The 14,537-nt window shown below is 36.3% G+C and overlaps 1 protein-coding gene across 1 annotated transcript in view; it reads right to left on the bottom strand.

The window, feature by feature from the left end:
* The window catches only part of LOC141437090 (5-hydroxytryptamine receptor-like), a 138,870-nt gene that overhangs the window by 26,783 nt on the left and 97,550 nt on the right, over positions 1-14,537 (bottom strand). The gene's annotated exons all lie outside the window — the stretch shown is intronic.

Raw genomic sequence — 14,537 nt, 5'->3', positions numbered from 1 at the left:
CGTGATAATGTAGTTCTTTATGGACCAAATATGATAAAAAAACTGGCCAAGAGCGTGTCGGACATGCCCAAAATAGGGTTCCGTAGCCATTACGAAAAAAATAAGTAATATTTTTCTAAGGATTTCGTATTTTATACGGAATCTTCCAAGTTTAGGTATATTTTATACCTTAGGCTGCTATTTTCTCTTAAACTATTAATAATTCTCATGCAAACTTAGCCGTTATAGTTTTCCTTAAAAGTTTGATATACTTACTACCATTCTGATTTTTTTCAAATTTTTCCACCCACCGGTTTAGATTTTAGAGGAGTGGGGGACGCTCGATTTTAATGAAAATTTGCACTTTTAAGTTGAATATTTTGCAAACATTTTAGCAACCTCCTAATGATTTTAAAAGACCTATCCAACGATATCCTACACTATAAGGTTGGATGAGAAAAAAAAACACTCCCACTTTGGTACAGTAAAAATTTTTTTTTTAATTTTTATTGTACCATTTTGTCGGCATAGTTTACATACATATTCGTGCAAAATTACATCTTTCTAGCATTGATAGTCCCTGAGCAAAGCCGCGGACGGACAGACAGACAGACAGACATGGCTAAACTATAAGGGTTCCGTTTTTGCCATTTTGGCTCCGGAACCCTAAAAAACACACTCGCGTACCAAGGTTTTCGTGTTATTCTATAGGTATATACGAATAGCAGAGCCCCTCTTCTAAGCAAAACGCATTTTACACGTATGTTTCATTCCGTCTACGTAGATGCTTACCTTCTTACATAAAAAGAAGGGCATAAGAAATTATGATTATCAGATTTTTTCTCATTGGTTATGCTATAATAATAGCTACCTCCAACCAAATTTCAAGTTACTAGGACAACAGGAAGTACCCTATAGGTTTTTCGATTACGGCAATATGTATGGAAACATTTTTAATGTATGTTCGGTCCGTTCGATAAAATGCCAGGTCCGATTTAGTAGCAACTGTATTTCAGTATTTGCATTCAGACAAGCTTGGAAAAGGAATCCTGCCAAAAACTAGATCCGGACCGGAAGATTCTACAGAACCGGGCAGCCATGTGAACACACTATCCGGTTTTGTGAGCAGTGGCGTAGCTACCAAGGGGCTAGGCGGGGCAGTGCCCCGGGGCCCTCAAGCTCAGGGGGCCCTCGAAATTCTGCTTTATAGCTGATGATAAAGTTGCTTAGCATTTTTAAAGTATTTGTATATATAGGTAATGATTTTTCTTCAAAAAACCTTACAAGTTTTGATAGCAGTGGGCCCCATTTTTTTATTTGCCCCAGGGCCCTAGGTTACCTAGCTACGCCACTGTTTGTGAGGTACCTAAATAATATAAATAACAAATATTATGGGACACTTGACACCAATTGACCTAGTCCCAAACTAAGCAAAGCTTGTATTATGGATACTTTGGGCAACGGATATTTAAAATATTAAACATCCAAGACCCGAGAAAGAACATTCGTATTATTCATACAAATATCTGCCTCGGCCGGGAATCGAACCCGGGACCTCAAGCTTCGTAGTCAGGTTCTCTTACCATTAGAGACTCACTCATATTAAACAGCAGAGCTTCTAATTTCATAAAATTAATGATTGGTTTTTGGAGTATTTTTGTTTTTTTTATTTCAGCTCCAAATTTGTTACTTTTACGGGTATCCCGTGAAATCATATCGAAAATACAAACTGAGATATGGATGCACAGAAAAACCAGAAAAAGAGACCAGCACTAGGAATCGAACCCAGGACCTCAGCAATCCGTACTGCGTGCCATAACCCCTACACAACTGCTGGACCGGAATCTAGATACGATTTTTTCCTATATGCATACATATCCCAGGTTGCTTATTTCTACTGTGCTTAAGCAGCAGCACTAGCGACATCTATGTTTCGTCGAGAGACGCCACATTCTTTCGGAACTAACCGCTCACCCAGACAAGAGATGTAGACTAAACAATCAAATTAATTAAATAATTAATTATTATTTTGGTTTTTCTGTGCATCCAAGTTTCAGTTTGTATTTTCATAAAATTCAGTCAGTCAGAGACCCCTTGATATGTTGAATAACATGATCAAAAAGTGAAAATACTTGTCTTTGCTTTTATATTAGAAAATAAAACGTTCACAAAAATATTCCCTACGAAATCACATCACTGGCCCAATCCAAAGCCCGCGACCTCTCCAGCTTGGAGTAAACGTTAAAGCAAAATAGTTTGCAGATGTTGAACGAAACGATTTGAATCCCCCATTGTTGTTTAATTTCTTTCAACGACGCGATTTAACGTTTCAACGTTAACGGCTGAGCCGTAAGTTGAATAGGAACTGTTTATTTAGAAATTGGCACTTGGGGTTTTTGTTCAGTTTGGTATTAGGGTGACACAATAAAGGCATCCCTTTCCATCACCATGAAAAGATTTTTACTTTAGTTTAGTTTATTTATTCTTTCAATAAAATCTAAACATATAAAATAAAGTCGGGTTTGTTCGAACATTTATACCTCGAGAACGGCTGGACCGATTTTAATGGTTTTTGATTTGTTGTATTTGTCTCCGTCCCGAGTAGCAGAATAAGGGTCGTTCTCGCGAGTCGTTCAAATTCAGACATTTTTTTGTTTTTCAAAATATTGTTGATTTTCGAGAATTTTATACTTTCAAATGGTTCACATACCCGCGTAGAGTAATATATGAGTAAAGGCGTCATTGTACAGGTTATGATTTAAGATTTTTTTGAAGGAAAGTAATGAAGGCTCGGATGGAAATGAAATATGACAGGATGGCAATGAGTGCGGTAGGAAGGGAATGAGATTTATTACAAAATTAATGAAATATGCCTAGATGGTAGTGAGTATTACATGGAAAGTAATGACATTTTCCGTAATAATTTTTAATGATTTAATTGTATAGAGATATTTATACATATAAAAACTAGCTAGTTAGTGTGAAGTGATGTTTTTATAAGATAAAACTTGTTTTTAATAGTACCTATTTATCAGTTCGTTATTAAAAATGAAAGTTTCTTTCACTAATTATTATAAAAAATCACACACAAAAATAGCCGGTATTGTAAGAACCTACTAACCATACCTCTATTAGAGGTTCTTTCTTACACGACTAGGTATATAAACAGAATATCTTTTCAATCTCGAATTGTCACTTACAATTATTTCTTCTACAAATGATATTTTTTCTGTTTTGTTTAGAGCTGCAATATTTTTGTTGTATTTTTCTTGAAACAGTTTAATCAAATAAAAGCTTTTTTAACTTCTTGAACTTTTTCTTCTGGCATGTGGTAGGACCTTGTGCAAGGTCCTACCACATGCCAGAAGAAAAAGTTCAAGAACCACCATCTTGCTCGCTAATTCTGCCGTGAAGCAGCAGTGCTTGCACTGTTGTGTTTAGGCGTGGAGAGTAAGATAGCCGGTGAAATTACTGGCACGTGAGGTATCCCATCTTAGGTCTCTAGGTTGGCAACGCGTCTGCAATACCCATGGTGTTGCAGATGTTTATGGGCGGTGGTGATCTCTTACCATCAGGAGACCCATTTGCTCGTTTGCCATCCAGTCGAATAAAAAAAATGACTTTTATTCATTCGTTAACTTTTTTCCACGCTACCTATCTTCTATTGTTTTTGTTACGTTCTTCTCTTGTAAGTCTAATTTTTGGGTTCACTTTCTTAAAATATCTCTTTCTTTTTGTAATTTTCTTACTTCTTCTTTTAAGTTTTTGATTACTTTCATGGCTTTATAGCGAACTTTTCTGACTAAAGTGGATTCTTTACGTATGCCACGCATTTTTCTTCTATCACGCACGCGGGATTTTGTGCTAAAGGGTCCCCATCTGGCACAAGTGCTGGTGCGACCTGATTATTGTCTTCGTTGTCAGTAGCAAGTGGTGTGGTTGGTGGTGAGTTTTCCAACAAAATTAGTTGTATTTTATGCTGCTCCTTTTTTTGTTCGAATGTTTACGACTTTTGTTGACGCCATCTTCGTCTTTGTTCTCTTTGTGCTCTGATAGTCATATCTTTAACCCTTTATAAGGCAGAGACGATTCAGCGACCACATGCATTGATTTGGAAATTCTACATTATTCTTTTAGTAATAAGTTACAATATTCATTGTTATTATTGAAAATACTACTAGCTTTAAAAACATCCTTTGCTAGGTATGTATTCGATAGCTGCTTTTGATTCTGTGATAGTATGTTCCAATAAATGGGGCCTTATAAAGGGTTAATACTCTGTTTTTTTTTTCAGGATGTACCTTCTTCTTTCCTTTTTTTTGAAGTCTATGTAGTTCGGGATCACTTTTTATCTTTATATATTCTTGTTTTATCCGTAATCTGTCTTTTGTTAAAATTTTGTTCCCTAGTTAGCTTTTTTGTGTTAGCCATTATGCTGATCTAAAAGAAATACTACATTTTTATAACTATTAAACAACATATCTTTACAATTAAAATAGGTTTTCATTAAAATAGGCTTTACCAGAACTATAAAAACAAATGTAACTTGGAACAATCACTACCCTCCAAACATCCTCATTACCATCCAGCAAAAAATTGGAGGGTTAGGATGGTAATGCTATGGAGAGGAATGAGATATCGGCAGTTTTTCTCGATTAATTTAAATTCTAAATGTAGTTTAAACATTTTATATCTATATCATTAAATAAGTAACCACAAAGCATTTTACTGTGATGTTAAACAAAAAATAAAATTAGTACTTATTGCATAAAACGCTGGAAAGTAATGAAGACCAAACTGTGACAAAGTACTTTTTGTGCACGTAAATCCAGAATTTCTTGCTAGCGGAACGCATGTCCTCCAATGACTAGATGCGGCGGCACACTGAAGCGGTGCGGGGCGGGAACAGTGCACTTACTACCGCCACACAGGGAAGAATTTGGGAATTTATTTAATGTTTTGGTATCGCGGAAGGGAATGATAGTTTTCGGTGGACAAAATCATAATCTTCATTCTTTCTATTATGAAGTAGTTTTAAAATTGTGCAAATTTACAGATTAATTCCTTAATAGTTAGTTAATCAGATCGCTTAAAAAATAGGAAGGTTTTCTTTTTAAAAGTGCTTAAATACATCGAACAATTTATCAGCACGTAATTTGGAACGGGAGGGAAATGAGATTTGACACTATGTTTTTAACCGCGTAAGTTTAATAATAGGTAAAGGCCTTCGACGCAAAAGACTCCTTAACTATCTTTTGAGACCGTTCTTTCTGTATACAACGTTTACAAAAAAGAACATTTTTTGTACCGATTCGTCGCCTGGAATGGCGATTTGAACGACTCACGAGAACGACCCATAACTGTTTAAAACATTGAAAAATTGAAGAAAAAATAAAATAAAAGAAGAAACATTTTCCCATACAAAATGTTCATGGGTTTCGTAACTGTCAAACATTTAATGTACATCCCGTCTGTATTGTATGTATTTTTAGATTTAAAAAATGGAGTATAATGTTAGTAATGAAAAAGGATTGACATATATACAGGGCGTCCCAAGACTGGACATCAAGGGAAAGGAATTTTGGCGTATTGCCTATGCAAAAAGTCTTTGTTGGCTGACTAGACCGATACGAGAGCGACATGTTCGTCCACAGGTATAAATATACATTATGTATGTAGGCACAAACGTTGTAAGTTAAAAATGGTTAGAAACGATCAGGAGGATTATATCTAATCGGGTGTTAATGTAAATAATTTGTAGCAAAACATTTCCAAACACCACACAAACTTCCAAAGACAATTTTTCACAGAAAGCTTCACCTCTATGACACAATAAGGACTCGCCTACACTAATTTAACTTAACCCAACTAACTGACCTCAACAGTTTCAATCTATTCTGTTCAAAGTAAAGTACTAGTTGGGGTTAAATTTGTCCCAGGACACTATTAGCCGGGAACAACATGTTACGCTCGAAGTTTCTAGAATGTTCTCGATATTTTTGATCGTAAGTAAGTATTGTTGCAAAAATGTATGAACTGGAAAAATGCTTTGACGACAGTAAGTATCATTTTAATTGTATTATAAATATATATAATCTATTCATCCTTCTCTGTCTTATCATGTAAATAGGGCTGCCATCCGTCCGGGTTTCCCCGGATTTGTCCTAGTTTATAGGGCGTCCGGGGAGCGTCCGGGCGGGGTTTCATTTGTAGTCCGGGTTTAAAAATATTTTTAATATTTAGACCAATGCAATTAGAATTTTTTGAAGAATTAATTTCCAGCAAGCTGTAAATCGTTTTATAAGGATCTTATTTGTTTGGCCTATATTTTATTATACCTACTGACCAAGTTTAACAAAAACCTAAAGCCTGTTGACATGTCCGGGTTTCGGGCTCCAAAATCCGGGTTTTTCACGCGTCTTGTCCTGGCAGCCAAATTTTAGAGATGGCAACCCTACATGTAAACAAACGTGACGTCACAGGTGATAATAGACAATGACTAGTGATTGAAAAAGTAATTAAAAATATACATAAAACGTGACCGATGATTTTGCTATAAATAAATCCGTAAGCAAGCCAAGTCGTTAAAAATATCACAAAAAGAGCACATGTAACGTACGGCATCAAGCGAAGTAGCGAAACGAATGATATTTCTAGATTCAACTCTTTTTATTTTCATTTTATGGTCCCGGGTTCGATTCCCGTGTCGGGGCAGATATTTGTATGAAAAAAAACGAATGTTTGTTCTCGGGTCTTGGGTGTTTAATATGTATTTAAGTATGTATATATATATATATATCTATATAATTATATTTATCCGTTGCTTAGTACCCATAAAACAAGCTTTGTTATGCTTACTTTGGGACTAGGTCAATTGGTGTGAATTGTCCCGTGATATTTATTTATTTATTTTTATGTTTTTAATATTATTTCCTCTGTGGAAAAGGCAAAGGTTGAACACCATTACAGCCAAGTTTTCATTATATATTTCTTCTTTTTTTAAGATGCAACGCAATATGAAATGACGTTTAGTGTAACCATAGACAACTACGCGTCCGTGTCCGTCCTGGTTTAAAATAAATATTGAAATCAACCACAACAATTCCGAGTAATTATTATGATTGATTTCAATGCATATTCCGAAATCTCTACATTAAGTATTAACTGCCACATTTATCCATCCATATCGATAAGTTGTCGTTTCCCATCAATACTTTGCAATTCGTTCCATAGACAATCTAGACATTGCAATGTCAGACATTTTTGAGGTTATTCATTCGTTCCTTTGATTATTGAAGACAATCTTATTAGAATTTATATTTTTCAGTGGTTACTTGGTTGATTTCATTACTTTGTGAGTTTCTTTAAGTAAACAGGAACATTTGAAGTGATGGTTATTGTGAAATCCAAGAGAAAAGTGTGATTATGTCTTCGAGAAGTGTTTGTTTACATGATAATACACGGAAGGATGAATCGACTTTAGGTAATAAATAAATAAACAAATAGCATGGGGCAGTTGACACCAATTTTGAACTTTATAGTACCAAAGAAGGCAAAGCTTGTGTTATAGCTACTAGGCTATGGATAGGCATACTTGAATAGAAACGTACCTACTTAAATAAATATAAAACACCCAAGACTCGAGAACAAACATTCATAATTTTCGCACAAATATCTGCCCTGACCAGGGATCGAACACGGAACCTCCAGCTTTATAAATGTAGAATTTTTTAAAATAATTAAATAGTAGTAGTATGTACAGTCAACGTCATAAATAAGTGACTACTTTTGTACTTGTCACTTTAACGTCATGTTTGAAAAGCCATACGAAATTGTGTAACGACTGAAAGCGACAAGGTACAGAAATGATCACTTATTTATGACGTTGACTGTACTTGTTTGGTCATCGCATTGAATAAAAATTAAAAAATTAAAACAAAAAACCCGACTGCCAAAACTAAAAGGAAGAAAATAAGTCTAGTGGTCTAGAACTGTTACGTAGCTAATTTAAAGTTCAACAGTCGGGACCCGTTTAAGTACTAAGAGTTTTTGAGCGTCATGATTTAAATGGGTCCCGACTGTTGAACTTTAAATTAGCTACTTAACAGTTCTAGACCACTAGACGTATTTTCTTCCTTTTAGTTTTGGCACTCGGGTTTTTGATTTTTTTAATTTTAATGTTTTATTTTACACTTTTATTGATATTTATATGTGAAAACGGTAGATTAAAAATAGTGTAACCCATATATATTTAGAATGGGCTAATTATTAGCTTTCATTTGATACCAATATTGTTACAATACAAAAAAAAATATTCATTCTGCCATTTTTTTTGCAGACGCCATAATGAAATATTATATAGCCTATGTCACTCCGACAGTTATGACGAATCCAATGATACCTCATATGTTAAAATCCGTCTAGCCGTTTAGGCTGCAGCGAGGACCAAAGAAATGGACATACATACCCACATACATACATACATACGCTCGAAAAAAACATAACCCTCCTTCTGGCAGTCGGGTAATAAGAAAATATGCAGAGCATCCTTTCTAGGCAGAATCTAATTCAATGACCCGCTTACGATATACCAACTCGTATATGTCCCAAATTTATGCATGACAAAATTGAATGCTCTCTGTACGCACGGCTCATTCGACATTGCTTTTACTTGATTAATTTTCCAGCTCACCGGCTCAGAAGCGTCAAAACAGAAGGACCTTTCCGAGAAAAGTTTTACAGTAAGACTCGCTGTTAGTGATATGATGATTTGGGGAGACTCCCGTAGACGTTGTTGTATGTCTCTTTCTTATTATGCAAAAACTTGCTCAGAGTAACTTTGCCTACAGTCCTATTTAGTCACTTTCTTAACTCATCCATGTCCCTTAATAATTACTTAAATAAATAAAATAAAAAAATATGTTCCACAATACAAACTATCCCGTCATGTACGTAAACTCTTTATTGCGCTTAAACCAATTTAAAAATCAAATGCTTTTCAGTGAGCTCCAACCAATATGAAAATCATTAAAAAAATAGCCAAAATGTCAAATTAAGTCAGGATGACGTTTACCAATATTGCTGGGAATCAATCAACGTATATTTTTAGAGGGAATTTAGAAACAAGACAATACTATACTCTATAATACAAAATAATAATAATGTATGCTTTCTACGGATACCTTTTTTGTGCTTTGTTATAATGGAGGAAGGCAAATTTTGGCCGCACCTAAAAAGTGCCGTAACATGCGGGCTACCTTGGTTGCAACCCCCCAAATAAAACCCTCGACCTTAATGTGCTTGTCATGAAACCCGTGGTCGGTAAATGAGTCATTGTGCGTACAAATTTTCTTTTCATGAAACCCAAGGTCGGTAAATGAGTCCGTGCCCGAACTGAAGCTGCTGCGCCATGCGCGCGCTGATGCAGGACCCATGCACACGCACGTTGCGGCGCATGCTGCGGGAGGGGGAGGGCGGCGCTGCCAAGACCGCAGCCTAAGGTATCGCCAATATTTGGAAGAATTATATTTTTTCTTTTAGAAATATAAAATTTTACTCGCAAATGTGATGAAAAACATTGTATGTCGCACGGGCGGTACTATAGAATTACGAACATCGACTCATTAAAGTCCTCAGTCTTCGACTTCGGGCTTCTAATAGACTCTCGTTCGTAATTCCTTATTTACCGCCCTTAAGACACAATGTACTATTAAACTAAGTACGGGGGTCAAAATATGTAACATTCACTCGTATTGCAAAATTGTCATACAAGTGAACTATGCTTAGTTGGCCTACGAAGGCGATACTTATGTAATAAAATAATGCATTGCTTTTACTCCTTATTGCTTTGTATATTTGTATTTGTATTTCAAATTTTGACTTAATGAGTTGGGGTACAGAGTGATAATTGGAAGTGTTCGAAATGTAAATTAGCCCTTTTGAAAAACGTTTAATTGTTATATTATTTGGTTTAGTAGCAGAACGTTTGCTAAACAAAATACGAGTATACAATAGGTACCTACAATACAAAATGACTCTTTATTAACCACAAATAGTGAGCGAAAAAATAAAATATAAAAATATATATCTTTTGTTAAAATCTGTTTGACAGTTTTAGCATTTAAGTGTAACAAACGCAAACAAACTCTCGCTATTATAAATATTAGTCGGACCGTCATACTCTATGCCGCTACAGCGTAAATGAGCTTTTGATATTTCCCGCGGATTCTTCTAAAACTCGGCGCGTATAATTTATTATGAATTCCAGACTTTTTGTTTATGTTTTTTCCGTAATTTAAGAGTTTGGCAAGGTCGGGGTGGGGCAAAGAAACTCATGTTTCTTTTTACATTTTGATACGAGCGGATAATGCTGGAAATCCGTGGTGACAGAGAGTGGTTTGACCTATGGCTTTTCAAGCAGAGGATCGTGAGTTCACATCCGTACTCGCATTTGTATTTCGAAATTAATGTAAAACCTGCAGAAACCTGCGAAGCAATTCAATGGTTGAAAGTAATTTATTCTATTAAAATTAATTGAAATATAATTAATCTTTACTTTAAATTTAATAATTACTATACATATAAATAACATAAATAATCACAAAACAATTAAGCTAGATACTTATAACATTTTTAAATTAAAGAAAGAAAGAAAGAAAGACAGAAAGAAAATATTTATTCGTGACAAACATGAGAACAATGGATAAAAGAAGTAAAAAGAGAAAAAAAAATAAGTTATGCATGTCACGAAATGGTCCCAAATCAGCAGCTAAACTTAAACTTACAAACTGAACTTTAACTTACAAAACTTAATTACGAAGTAAGATATATACCTAAGCCGTGGAAGCCGTGGTGGCCTTAGTGGTTTGACCTATCGCCTCTCAAGCAGAGCGTCGTGGGTCCGAACCCCGGCTCGCACCTCTGAGTTTTTCGAAATTCATGTGCGGAATTACATTTAAAATTTTCCACGAGCTTCGCCAGGAAACCTGCACAAACCTGCGAAGCGATTTAATGGTACGTACGAAGTTTCCGATCCGCACAGGCCCGCGTGGGAACTATGGCCCAAGCCCTCTTGTTCTGAGAGGTCTGTGCCCAGCAGTGGGACGTATATAGGCTGGGATGATGATGATGATGATGATATATACCTAAGTTATATACTAAAAAGCACCACTCCGCGTCGTACCCAGCTCACAAGTGGCCATAACTCCAGCAGCATTGCCCCGCTGTATGACCAGCGCTATCTGCTGAACCAGGTACGACCCGGAGTGTGGGTTATCTAGATAATATTTTCACTTCACATGCTCGTTAAGTTCGTGTTTATACTGGATGTAGGCGAAATAAAATGACTTTTTATGCACTAGTGCATAAAGTAAAACCTTCGTCTAGGACCAAAGTAATCTGGTGTCAACCAAATTCAAAATCAATCAAATTAATTAAAATAAATCAATAAAACTAAAAAAATAATATATCATAATGCATGAAAAATAAAAGGTCCATAGTAAGTGAATCGTTTCCACTGTCACTATTTCATTTCCTCGCAATCTAAGTGAAAAGCAGAGTGTAATACTCGAGCATTAAACCCATTTTCCCCTCGACGTGTCTATCCACCCTCGCCTTACCAGCTCGGGTGGCTATATGAACTTCTTCTTGGGTACAATGGTTCGTTTTATGCTCTTGTTGTACAATCTACTATTCTTTACAAATGCTGTACACCTTCCAAATACACATAAAGTGACATTTTCTTCTGACGATTTCGTTTCATAAAAATATAGGTAAGATATCAATTTTCGATTATAGAATACCTACCGCGTGTTGGTGACGGGATATTACGAATCGATAAAATGTAAATTCATCCATCTTGCTTTAACGTCAGCTCCTGGCCCTGTACTACGAAGTGCAAAATTCGAATTTCGTATCTTGCCGTCCCGCTGACTCTTATATTATTTAACACGAGAGCGAGAGGGACGGTACGATACGAGCTTCGATTTTCCAATTTCGTAGTAGCCGATGAAGCGTCTTTTTAGGGTCTCGCTACACTGTCCGTCTGTCTGTCTGTCGTCATCATCGTCATCATTACGGTATCTCCAGTCTTTGATCATGATGCTTTAAATCCAAGGTTCGATTCTACTCCCATAACTGAGCTACTTTTGTTCTGCAACTTTTAAAAATAAATATGATCACTGTTAATTCATTTTCATCACACTTGCTCGTAAACAGTGTCGTAACATGCAGGCTACCTTAGTTGCAACCCCCCAAATAAAACCCTCGACCTTAATGTGCTTGTCATGAAACCCGTGGTCGGTATAAATGAGTCAGTGCCCGTACTGATGGCGTTGCGCGCGCTGCTGCAGGACTACATGGACCACATGCACACGCACGTTGCGGCGCATGCCGAGGGAGGTAGAGGGCGACGTTGCCAAGAGCACAGCCTAAGGTATCGCCAATATTTGGAAGAATTATATTTTTTCTTTTACAAATATAAAATTTTACTTGCAAATGTGATGAAAAACATTGTATGTCGCACGGGCGGTACTAGAATTACGAACATCGACTCATTAAAGCCCTCAGTCTTCGACTTCGGGCTTCTAATAGAGTCTCGTTCGTAATTCCTTATTTACCGCCCTTAAGACTCAATGTACTATTTTGTTTCAGAATTAATGTACTTATGCAATGCAATTGCAATACAAAATTTACAGCACACTGATAAATGTTTGAGATGTCAAATGAATGTCAAAAATTATAAAGGCCCCCGTACCAAGACAGCGATAACAACACCATGTTTAAACTTTGATGGGCAATAAATTATCTAAAGTTATTTGACATTGTTACAAAACAAAAGTAGCTTCGTAATACGGGTAGAATCGAACCTTGAATTTAATTAAAGCTCTGTGGTTATGGACCATATACGTCCCACTGTACAAAAACTGGCTAGGTTTATAGCTGTTAGTCACACACATATATGAACACGACTCTATTGTTAACAGCGTAGAAGCGTGTTCAGATGTTTTTGATCAAATTTTTGCTCACAAGTTTATGAGCTCAACTCTACCTCATGGTAATAATGTAGACCTACTAATAATAATAAATGCAACAGTTTTTGAATATGGTGTGTGTTTGTTTGTTACTCCTTCCATCAGAAACGGCTGGGCGGATTTGGATGAAATTTCGTGCCTATGTAGATAGCTGGACGTCTGTAAAAACACATAAGCTAGCTGCTTTTTATCCCGATATTTCCACAAGATCGGGATAAAATCTCGAAACTTTACCCTAAGTAATGCAATTTGGCACAGTAACTTTTTATGTACAACGTTTATGAAATCTATATATTTTTGGGAATTACCGCGGGAATTTGGAAAAATCCCGGGATTTCAATTAAACTGTCAAATCTATGGAATACACGTGCAAAGCCGGGGGCAAAGTCTAGTCGCCCGAAGTAATTGACCATCTATCTGTGGATTAAAGTAACGGTCCGAGCGTTCGAAATTCAAATCCGACCGGCGGATAATGGCCGAACATTAATCACGCGTGTTTTATTTTTGCGCGTGCTAAAATAATGAAGTTTCGACGGTAGGTGCTTGTAAAAAATCGTTGTAAAGCTAAACACGAACTGCGACTGAACGAATGCGTTATTCGTAATTTTGGAATCGCAAAAAAAAACAACACACGTTCCTAGTTATTCAAGTAAGATTTTAAAACAAATTTCATTTTTATCCGGGTGCTGACTTACATACGAAAATTGAAAATTAAATAAAAGCTTATAAAAACAGAGATAATAATACGATTTACAATAATAATTATTGTATGTGTGTGTGTTTTGTACTTGATTTGTTTTTGTTGGGTCCCTTGCGGTTTGTGCTGAGTTATGCTGAGTGGGGCCCAATTTATACTTTTCCATGTTCATTTTTCCTCTTCATATAAATCGCTATGTATCGAAAATATGTGTAAATAACTCTAATTTCAAATTTTGTATTAATATGCATAATTCCTAATTATAATCCAGACACTGGCGATGATCATGAGTAAGATGGTAAATGGCTGAGTGAATATACTGTTGAATTAACTCTACATTTTCCTTTTCCTAACAATGAAAACCACTTGAAGATCCAGAAAATGGCGGCGAAAGAAAAAACCAAGAAGCCTATTACGAGCGGCAGGTCGGGCTAATTGAGTAAATCGTGATTGCGGGCAGCTTGTGTGATTTAAAGGCTTTTAGAACTAGCTGTTGCTCGCAACCCCGTCTGTGACCAAAGTCGGAGCCAAGTCAAAATATTTTTATTCAATTAAGTCTTCAACAAGCACTTATGAAAGTCAAAAATCATTGATTCAGTAAAACTTATGCTGTGATTAACCATACCATAACCATTTTACAAGTTTCATCATCATCATCATCAGCCTACAGCAGTCCACTGCTGGACATAGGCCACTTCCATGGCGCGCCACAACACTGTCTTCAGCCCCTCGCATCCATCCGCTGCCAGCGACCCTCTTAAGGTCGTCCGTCCACCGTGACAGGACGCCCAACACTACGTTTTCCCGTCCGTGGTCTCCATTCGAGAACT

This window comes from Choristoneura fumiferana, chromosome 17 (genome assembly GCF_025370935.1).
Source record: "Choristoneura fumiferana chromosome 17, NRCan_CFum_1, whole genome shotgun sequence".
Taxonomy (NCBI): domain Eukaryota; kingdom Metazoa; phylum Arthropoda; class Insecta; order Lepidoptera; family Tortricidae; genus Choristoneura; species Choristoneura fumiferana.
This window is presented reverse-complemented; position numbering and strand designations above follow the sequence as displayed.